Below are 11,662 nucleotides of genomic sequence, written 5' to 3' on the forward strand. Positions count from 1 at the left end.
GGAAAGCTGAGAAGAATGGACATTGCTGAAAGAGATTATTCAATGAAGATCAAAGACAAGAATTCAATGTCAAATCTGAATACTTGTATAAGTCTTGGAAGAAGGATGACACGCCCCAATTATACAGTGCAAAGAAATGGTGTTATTACAGAAGTTGAATACAAAGAAAGTAATGACCATTATTTGCTGAGGAACTCTGATGGCAAAATACTGGGGATTATCAAGAAGGATGAAGACTTAAACTGCCTGCATGATGAAGATCTAATGGATATAAGGGACTTGGTGATACCAGAAAGTCACACTCACTACCGAGCCCTTAACATCTTTAAAATGAAAGCTGCATCGGTCATAAACAACAGAAAGCAAGTAGCCTACAATGCATGGAAAAGACAGAATTCCTAGATTAGGCTTTGTATTGTAATGTCTTCGGACAACTTTCAGATTATGTAATTTTCTTATGTTATTTGAATATGTAATTTTGATTTTTGATTTGATGTGTATTTTTGCTAAGTGTAAGTAACCATAGAAATGTTTTGGGTCAGCTGAGGTGTTCCAATCTAGGGGGAGATTGTTGAGTCAAGAAATTGACCTAAGGGGGAGATTATTGAGTCAAAGATTTGACCTAAATGAAGTACATGGAATATTGGAATCTTCTCAACCTCCTCTGATTTCGCTAAGTAATGGATCCGAGCAGACCTTAGACATCCGAGCAAGCTTTTACTTAGTCGGGTACGATATTTTGCCTACCGGGCAAAGGTTTACTTCGAGTAGTCTTCGTTAGTGGATATCCGAGCAGGGTTTGCAAATTAGTGCATTGCCGGGTAAGGTACACTAGTTTATGTAAATCCGGGCAAGGTTCACTTTATCAAGCAAGTCTATTCTTCAGAACCAAGTATTTTACTCTTCCGAGTAAGGTTTGGTTGACCAAGTCCAAGAAGCCAAGTGATTGGAAGACCGGGCAAGGTATTCATTAATAAGTATGATCCAAGTATGCTTGATAATCTAAAGGAATATCTCTAAATAATATCGGGCAAGGTTCAGCTCAAGCAAGGAACAGTACTCCCGAGTACACTTTGCTAATAAGTTATTTTATAGCAAAGAGCTGAAATGGATCATTGAAGAACAAGGTTGCTCGTAAGGAGTTTTCGGGCGAAGTCTGGCAAAGTCAAGAAGACTGAAGTCTACTCGGTGAGTATTTTACTTGGTAAAATACTCTTCAATTAAAGTCTACCCGGAAACTGATCCCGAGCACACTTCTATGTTACCAAGTTATGAAGGATGGCCGAGCATACTCGGAAAGACAAGATTGGTGCAAAGCCTACCCGGAAGACTTGTTTTACACTTAGTCTATTTTGAATATGTAATTTGAATATGTATGATTGTATTTAGGGTTTCTAGAAGGAATGACAGTTGTCCTAGGTTGGCAGGCCTATAAATAGAATGTTTAGGGCACGCCGCCAAGACAGAGAGAGGACACGGACTTTGAGCCTTTACACTTTTCGGATAAGAAATAATATTTCTTGAAAGTGACGGCTGTCCAAGGATTCCTAAAAACCCTAAATCGATTATCCACTTTGTATGATGAAAATTATATAGATGGAAAGCTTTTGAGTGAATCCTGTGTGTGCTTTCTACCTTTGATTATTTTTTGCAACCGTATGTTTGTTATTGATTCCGCCTTTAACAAACGGATATCTTTCTAAATATAGCAACCCGTCATTAACTAACTTGTCAACACATTAATCTGTGTGAGTTATGACATGATTAATTAAGATCCAGCTGAAATCGAGGGACCCGACATGTTATATTAAATTTATTTAAAAGGGACTACGTGTTCCTAAAACCGTTATAAATAAGAGTATAAGCCTAGCCCTCAAGCTGTAGTATACGTTTGTCTGGATCCTTACATATGTGGTAGTACGCGGTGGGCACATCGCACCACGCCTGGTCGTAGGACGCTTTCCTGCGGGAAGCACGACCATGTGTATACGTACGGGTACTAAACTAAGTCGAACGCTGCGGTGTTTGCTGAGGTGACCTAGTATAGAGACTCAAGTTTATAAATGTGTTGTTTAACTTTATTATTCCTAAGCCACGATAGGCCGAGACAGGCGTAGTCTCGAGGGGTAATAAATTAAAAGAAATTATTTTAGCGTCAGCGTGTTCACCAGCATTCGTTGATGATGTATTTTTCTTACATTTTGCAGGTGAACAAGGATAGCGCTTGAAGTATCGAAGTGCTATAAATATCCGATGGCTCGGATCATTTGTTTAACTTATTAAAACGAATGGTGGTTTTGTAACTATAAAACAAGTAATCTTTTGAACACTACAACGGGAACTTTATATCCCGTCTATTGTATGTAAATATTTATAAGTTAAATCCACATGTTTATAAGACTTCCGCTAATTGAACATAACTCTGATTTATTTACAAATGTGGTACCAACATAAGCGTCACACTCCTAGGCCGTGCAAGTATATATATTCTTTGTTATGAAATATTATTTAAGTAATAAATAACTATTCTTAAATAATAAAGAAAAGAATATGTTTCTTACAGAAGAAGAAACGTCGGGTTTTTATAAATAAACTAAAAGGTTTATAATTACTTTTAAACTAAAGGATTTCAAGTAAAATAGATTTATGAACTAAAGGTTCATCGAGGTAAAGTTTATAAATTAAGACTAAAGGTTTTAAGCCGGATTGTATATCCGACTAACAAATGGTTATACTCGTACTATAGGTGCGAGATAGCAAGGGAAAGACCCTCGGACGGTGTTGAAGCCGATCCCAAAGTGAAAAGGTGAATACGCCCCAAAATTTTACAAACTTATTTTTAAATGAGTCAAACATGTTATATGAAATTTATTTAAAAGGGACTACGTGTTCCTAAAACCGTTATAGATATGAGTTTAAGCCTAGCCCTCAGGCTATAGTATACGTTTGTCTGGATCCTTACATATGTGGTAGCACGCGGTGGGCACATCGCACCACGCCTGGTGGTAGGACGCTTTCCCGCGGGAAGCACGACCATGTGTATACGTACGGGTACTTAACTAAGTCGAACGCTGCGGTGTTTGCTGAGGTGACCTAGTGTAGAGACTCAAGTTTATAAATTTCTTGTTTAACTTTATTATTCCTAAGCCATGATGGGCCGTGACAGGCGTAGTCTCGAGGGGTAATAAAGTAAAAGAAATTATTTTAGCGTCAGCGTGTTTACCAGCATTCGTTGCTGACGTATTTTTCTTACGTTTTGCAGGTGAACAAGGATAGCGCTTGAAGTATCGAAGTGCTATAAATATCCGATGGCTCGGATCTTTTGTTTAACTTATTAAAACGAATGGTGGTTTTGTAACTATAAAACAAGTAATCTTTTGAACACTACAACGGAAACTTTTATATCCCGTCTATTGTATGTAAAATTATAAGTTAAATCCACATGTTTATAAGACTTCCGCTAATTGAACGTAAATCTGATTTATTTACAAATGTGGTACCAACATAAGCGTCACACTCCTAGGCCGTGCAAGTTTTTATATTCTTTGTTATGAAATATTATTTAAGTAATAAATAACTATTCTTAAATAATAAAGAAAAGAATATGTTTCTTAGAGAAGAAGAAACGCCGGGTTTTTATAAATAAACTAAATGGTTTATAATTACTTTTAAACTAAAGGTTTTCAAGTAAAATAGATTTATGAACTAAAGGTTCATCGAGGTAAAGTTTATAAATTAAGACTAAAGGTTTTAAGCCGGATTGTAAATCCGACTAACAAATGGTTATACTCGTACTATAGGTGCGAGATAGCAAGGGAAATACCCTCGGAAGGTGTTGAAGCTGATCCCAAAGTGAAAAGGTGAATACGCCCCAAACTTTTACAAACTTATTTTTAAATGAGTCAAACATGTTATATGAAATTTATTTAAAAGGGACTACGTGTTCCTAAAATCGTTATAGATATGAGTTAAGCTTAGCCCTCAGGCTATAGTATACGTTTGTCTGGATCCTTACATATGTGGTAGTACGCGGTGGGCACATCGCACCACGCATGGTGGTAGGACGCTTTCCCGCGGGAAGCACGACCATGTGTATACGTACGGGTACTTAACTAAGTCGAACGCTGCGGTGTTTGCTGAGGTGACCTAGTGTAGAGACTCAAATTTATAAATGTCTTGTTTAACTTTATTATTCCTAAGCCATGATAGGCCGAGACAGGCGTAGTCTCGAGGGGTAATAAAGTAAAAGAAATTATTTTAGCGTCAGCGTGTTCACCAGCATTCGTTGCTGACGTATTTTTCTTACATTTTGCAGGTGAACAAGGATAGCGCTTGAAGTATCGAAGTGCTATAAATATCCGATGGCTCGGATCTTTTGTTTAACTTATTAAAACGAATGGTGGTTTTGTAACTATAAAACAAGTAATCTTTTGAACACTACAACGGGAACTTTTATATCCCGTCTATTGTATGTAAATATTTATAAGTTAAATTCACATGTTTATAAGACTTCCGATAATTGAACGTAACTCTGATTTATTTACAAATGTGGTACCAACATAAGTGTCACACTCCTAGGCCGTGTTTTGGGGTGTGACAAGTGTTGGTATCAGAGCCATCGATCTTAGCGAATAGGGTATCATAAAACAATACCCAAGCTTCGATCCAAGTATAGGAAATAATTGATTGTTTGTTTTAGGGATAAGATAGGCTGGAAACCTTTTCTTTCCCTCATCATTCTAAACCACCCAAATTGTTAGATGTCATTCAAGAACATGATGGAAAATTTTGTAAGGCAAAAGAAGCCGGAATCGCTGAACCTTTCCCCGAGGACAATATAGTGATGGTTAATATGAAGCGTACTTTGATCAAGAAGCCGGAAAATTTTGTGCGCAAGGCAAAAGAAGCCGGAATCGCTGAACCTCCTGGCCAGGCCTGTCGCGTATCGCGGCGTAGGCCATCTGCGTCACCACGTAGACCTGCCACGTGGTGACACGTGGCAGGCGTTGTGCCACGTGTTGACACGTGGCGTACGTGTTGCCACGTGGTGACACATGGCGACAATTGTGCCACCGTCTGCCACGTGTCACGATGTGTCAGGCCATGTCATCGCGATACGCGATGATGTTGGGTTCAACAGCGATCGCGTATCGCTGTTGACCCTTCTAGAAGGTTTTGACCAAGTCCTTTGCGATACGCGATGGGCTTGTCCTTTTTTTCCGTCGCGTATCGCGATAGGACAAGAAAGCAAAATTTTCATTTTAAACCCTTAGGTTTAGATCTTGACAAGTTTGGTCCCTTAGACTTTGGAAAGTTTACATTTTGAACTCGGAATTTTCATAATGTTACAAATTTCCCCCAATGTTTTCTTGGTTTAGCCACCGAAACCAACTAACACCGATGTCCTTGGGATGATCTCCGAGTCCGGGATATTAATCTTCTGAAGTACATCGTATTGGATGATATTGACCGAGCTTCCACCAACGACTAGGATCCTGCGTACCTAATGGTTAGCAATAACAAAGTGACAAACAAACCGTCATGATGTGGATCCTGGATGTTTGATTTATCTTCTTCATCGAAGAAGATCCTTTTGTCAGTCGTCAAAGTGGTGGATATGACTGGTCGTTCTCCATTCTACAGCTTGGTTTCTTTGGCGTGCCTTTTTGCCGAAGAGAAAGAAGTGTCGCATATATCTGAGCCTCCGAAGATGAAGTTGATCACTTGAGCATCTGATGGGGGCGGATTTGCTTTTTGAGGAACTTCTTCTGGATCCTGGATCCTTGACTTTTTTTTCCTAACAGTTCCTTAAAATGGCACTTTCTTAGGAGGTATCCAATTTCCCTCCTCAAACTATTGCAATCGTCCGTCATATAGCCAAAATCCTCATGGAACGCGCACCATTTGGATTTGTCTCTGAAGGTCGTTGACTTCTCGTTCTTTTGAGGCCACCTTGCCTTCTCTCCTAGATTCTTCATGGCACAAATCAAGCCATGAATATCCACATAGAAGCAATACTCTAAGATGCTTGGGTAATCTTCATCATCATCTCCTTCTTCAACTGCTCGGATGTTTTCGTTGTTGAATTTGGAGTACGGCTTTGAGTTGTTGTTTCTGAACGAGGATCCTTTATTCTTGTCAAGGGATTCTTGCTTCGACTGAGCCCCTAATCGTTCCTGGATCCTTTTGACATCATCCAGCCGTATGAACCTTAGTGTTCTGTTCCTTACTTCATCTAAAGACCTGCAAGGAGTCATCACAAGATCATCATAAAAGCGGGAGCCCCTATTTAGCCCCATCTTGAAGGTATCTACAGCTGTAGCCATGTCAATATTAGGGATTTCTAGGGCCTCCATGCCAAACCTTGTGACAAAATCCCTAAGGGATTCATCATTAGGTTGGACAACTCTATATAAGTCACTAGTTAACTTCTCAAATTTCCTACTGCAAGAAAATTGGCTGTTGAACAAGTTAACTAAATGTGAAAAGGAAGTAACAGAAAAGGGAGGAAGACTTAGCAGCCATTTTAAAGCAGATCCTGATAGTGTGGATCCAAAACCCTTGCACAGACAAGCCTCCTTGAGCCTCTCAGGAATTGGATTGATCTCCATTCTTTCCCTGTATCGGGCTACATGCTCTTCAGGATCAGTGGTCCCATCATACACTTTCATGTTGGGGGTTTGAAAGAGTTTCGGGATCTACGCGTCACATATTGGTGGAGCAAATCTGGACAATTTGTGGCTTCCTTCCGGTATCTCAGGATTTGGACGGATTACCCCTGCTACGCTGGATAACATATCCTTGAGTTTCTGCAGTTCCTTAGCCATAGCTTGGTTGATACCTGCATCCTGCATGGAACCACGGTTAGCATTTAAGGATATAGGATCATGCATGTTACCTCCTTGTTATGTGAAGGTTGGCATTCCAGAAGAGTAGCTGAGATAAGAAGTGTATGTTACAGGAGTTGGTCCACCAGAAGCGATAGTTTGCATGGGGATAATATCTCCTTCATGGACCTCCTAAGACCTCTGATGTTGAATTCCGGAGGATCCTTGATTCTGGAAGAAGGATCCTTGATTCTGGATGAAAGATCCTAGAGGTTGGTAGTTGAAGGATCCTTGATGATATAATCCGGATGATCTTGGTTGAAGGATCGATGATCCTTGCTGAAAAATTGAGGATCCTTGAGCTTGCTGACCCATGGACCCCTAGTGAAGGATAGGTGATCCTTGCTGAAAAACGGAGGACCCCTGAGTTTGCTGACTCACGGATCCCGGTTGGGGGATAGATGATCCTTGCGTATGTTGAGCCAAGGATCCTGGAGTGGTCAAATCCAGCATCCTAGGCATTAGAGGAGTCTGATCCTCTGCCGGCCTCTTAGTCCTCTTGAGGTATTCTATCTCCCAAAGGATCCTCTTGTTAGTCTTGTTCTGCTGCTCCATGTATGCTTTAACCTGTGAAAACATAGCAGAAACATCATTGTTAGAATTAACCACCGAAGTGGCAGCAGTAGTTTTTGAGCTCTAGAAGACTGGTAATTGTGTCTTGTTTCCAGCAGTAGTAGCCCTTGGTGCTCCCGTCAATGGAGGAGGCATCGGTGGCAAAGTTCTTGATGAGTGAGAAACGGGTGAGGGCATGGTTGATAAAGCAGAAGAATGTTGAGAGGCCATTGATGGTGATACGGGTATGGAAGATTGAATATTGATAAGGTATTTTTTGGATTATAGCACCAATTGCCCCAAATTGTTTTTGTTCAAAAATTGGCGCCAAATTGTTTTGTTCAAAAATCGGCTAAGGATCAAATAACCAAATTTTTAATGTGAGCTTTAGTGCTACGATGACAATAATGATTATATGAAAGAAATAAGAATGAACACCGTGATTTGTTGCGAGGAAAAAACCTTGATCTCGTTAAGATCAAGGGAAAAACCCCGGGTGATGACAAATCGTCTATCACCAATTTATTAATAAAAAATCGGGTTACAATTGTGGAGTTTATGATCAACGAATACAATGAAGCTAAGTGTGTGTGATTACAGAGAGTTCTCGGCTATTGTTTACGAATGTGAGCTAGTAAGTGAGTGCTAAACCTAGTTGATCACAACTCGTTATATACAAAGAAATAACAACTAACTACATCTCCTATAATTACGCCACTCTTCCCACTAGCCGTTCCATCTCTTTTGACCACGTGCAGGAGTCGTCCAGTAGCATAAAAATAGGATGACCGAGTCGTCCAGCCGTTATATCTATCAAACACAACACCACTCAAATAAAATCATTAGTAAACAGATAATACCAAGGATCCTTGATCCTTTATAACCTGGAGCATATCCCAAGGATAATTGATCCATAAATTATTCAAGGATAGAGGATCCTCAGCATAAATTTTATGCCCTAACAGTGTGCGTCAAGAAAGAAATGGAGGATATGATGTGGGGGTCGGAATTTCCAATATATGTAGTTATATTTAAAAAAATATTAAAAACATTAATTATTTTAAAATTCAAAAATAAAAAATAAAATTCACGTCGCCACTCAACGTCAACATAAAAAAAAGATAAAAAGATTTCTTATGTGAAACAAAAAAGAAAAACGCTAAAAAAACATGTTAAAACTTTTAATTTAATAAAAGGAATATTGGATTTTAATAATCCCTAATAAATGATATTGGCCGATAATAATCCATATTCATCTTATCGCCACTGGCGGTCCCAAATTCAAAAAAGTTGGCCCCCAATAGTCCCCCGTTAAAAATGACTTAACGGCGTTATAGTTTTTTCAGAATTTCAAACCAATGTTTTAAGGCTTTTGATCGTTAGGAGGATACGAGTCGATTGGTGTAAAACTTAGTTTGATATAGTGCTTCAAACTGACGAAACAATGCTTCGATTCGGGTGTTTGAACTTACAATTAACCAAAATTAAGTCGTTTGGATCATTATTTCGAGCTAAGTTTTACACCAATCGACTCGTATCCTTTTAACGATCAAAAGCCCTACAACATTGGTTTGAAATTCAGAAAAAACTATAACGTCGTTAAGTCATTTTTAACGGGGGGACCATTGGGGACCAACTTTATTGAATTTGGTACCACCAGTAGCGATAAAACGAATAGGGATTATCATCGGCCAACACCATTTATTAGGGATTATTAAAATCCAATATTCCTTTAATAAAATATGAATATTAAGTGACTTCATTGGAACATTTTTTAAAGTTGAGTGACCTAATTGAAACACTTTTAAAACTTGGTTACATTTATTAAACTTTATAATTCATAAACGAAGCATGTTGTTCGATGAATTTAAATAAAATGAAGTGTGTATGCATATATATATAATCCATTAATTTGTATAACAAGTAAATCAAACTCCTTCTATAAAACAAAATTGTAAATATTGTATTCTCATATACAAAACACGGCAATCACTTAGTAAATTTTAAACATAAAAGTTATAAGTGCTATAATTTTATCTCACTCCCCAAACTTTTCATCCGCTTTAGGCCTTCAAAATTGTTGGGCCGGTACTGATATGGTTAACTTGAAGTTTAATAAAAGTTTGGATGACATCTCGATTGTTGAGTAGATTCCACTCATTAATAAACCAAAGTAAAAATCAGTTGTGTTTTATGTGTGGACTCCAGAAGAAGAACCAACAATCCAATGATAAGAAAAACTGTGACTTAAAATCAGTTTCTAGCATTTCTAATAATCTCTTAAGTAATTAGAATCACTTTGGATTCGTTTGGTAAGATACTCAAAATCCAAATTAAGATATTCAATACTTGCCGTGGCATTTGGTAGGTTACGTTCGGAACCTGTGATTATTAATACTTGTTAGAATTCATGCTATTCATGAAGAAATCAAATAATAAGTAAAATGGTGTTCTTTGGTGGGATGTAACCTAAATTTCTTTAATTAATGGAAATCAGTTAGAAATTATAATGATGGATATGTAAGCTAATTAAAGGATTAGACATTAGTGTTTAATGAAAAACTATTAAGTTTTTATTTGTATTTTTCTTTCGTTTTATGTTTATTGTCCTTGATCATAAAAATAATATTTATTATTATCCGTGTTGATAAATTATTTTATTTATAAAACTAGATATGTGTGTGTGAGAGTAATATTAATACTGATACTATTAATATATATATATATATATATATAATATTATGAAGTAATCGATTTGATAAGTTCAGTAGAGTACATTAATAAAAATATTATGAAGTGGTATGTTTAGCAACATCCATATGAAAACAATTAACGTGTGTTAAGTTTGATGTTACTTGTTAATAAGAAAGAGTCGAGATATGTTGTCTCAGAAAACCGAGTATTTGTCTTTGTTATTGGTGTAGGGATCATCATTTCGATCCCATCAGTATTCATATCCTTAAACATACATACTTGAGGACCAATACATTCATTTTCGACATAAGGAAGAAATTGTATTACGACACAAGTTCATTAAAAACTAACATTACTAAGAGCCAAGTATTGTGTTTGAGTTTATTTATCTCGACCTCACAAAACTTTCAAATTGAGTTTGATTAGGTTTTGGATTACATTCCATTAGTGGTAGTAATGTAGAACTCTTTGACTGCCACATGTTTTTTTTATCGAATTTTATCTTCGTATGGAATTCAAAATAACATACATCAACCTATCATAACCATAAATTAAATATGGCTGATATAAATTGTTTTTTTGTGGACATTTCTAGAACGATTTACTTGATAATAACACGTGTTTGAAGATGCGGCTTTTAAATAACTTATCAACTATTGTATTTTAACTTATAATGCACTTACCACTGATAAAAGTACTATAAACAATCGGATAACTTAGATGGTATCTTGCTACTCGGATAACCGTAGTAATTCTAGAGCTAATACGTGCAATAAACCCCGACTTCTGGAAGGGATGCATTTATTAGATAAAAGGTCGACGCGGGCTTTGCCCGTTGCTGCGATGATTCATGATAACTCGACGGATCGCACGGCCCTCATGCCGGCGACGCATCATTCAAATTTCTACCCTATCAACTTTCGATGGTAGGATAGTGGCCTACTAAAGTATATCACAAGACACCCTTTGATTAACTTAACTAGTTGCAATATGCGGTAGGAACTTTGTATGTATCAAGTGGGTTTGTTATGGTATTGACATTTGTTATAGTAACTTATATGAGTAAAAGAAGACAACTTGAATAAAGTTTATATTGAAGCGTATATAAAAGTCTATATGTGTTCGACGATGGCTCAGCTATGCATACCGAAGCCTAACGTTCATTTCACTTCGTGATTAAATAATGTGATATATTTTTTTTGGGTCATATAATGACTTTATTTATCTTGGGTTTTCTTGTTTGGTTGCTATAGCAACGGTATCTTACTGATTATGTAACTAAATAACGTAATGAACCAGACAATGTTCTAAAATTTTTATTTACAATTTATATAATTAAATTACTAATAAAATTACATACTTTAAAAAAAAATAGGAAAAAAAGGAAACGAAAAAAAAAAGAAAGAACAAAGCAAAACAAATGAATAAAAACAAAAAAGAAAATATAAAACAATTCTGGACATATAACCCAAAATATGAAACTAATATTTATAAACTCAAAACACAATAATAAGTTATAGCAATGAAAT

The sequence above is a fragment of the Bidens hawaiensis genome, unplaced genomic scaffold (assembly GCF_021521415.1).
Source record: "Bidens hawaiensis isolate Kalapana, Puna unplaced genomic scaffold, B.hawaiensis_p1.1 tig00012487_1, whole genome shotgun sequence".
NCBI classification, from domain to species: domain Eukaryota; kingdom Viridiplantae; phylum Streptophyta; class Magnoliopsida; order Asterales; family Asteraceae; genus Bidens; species Bidens hawaiensis.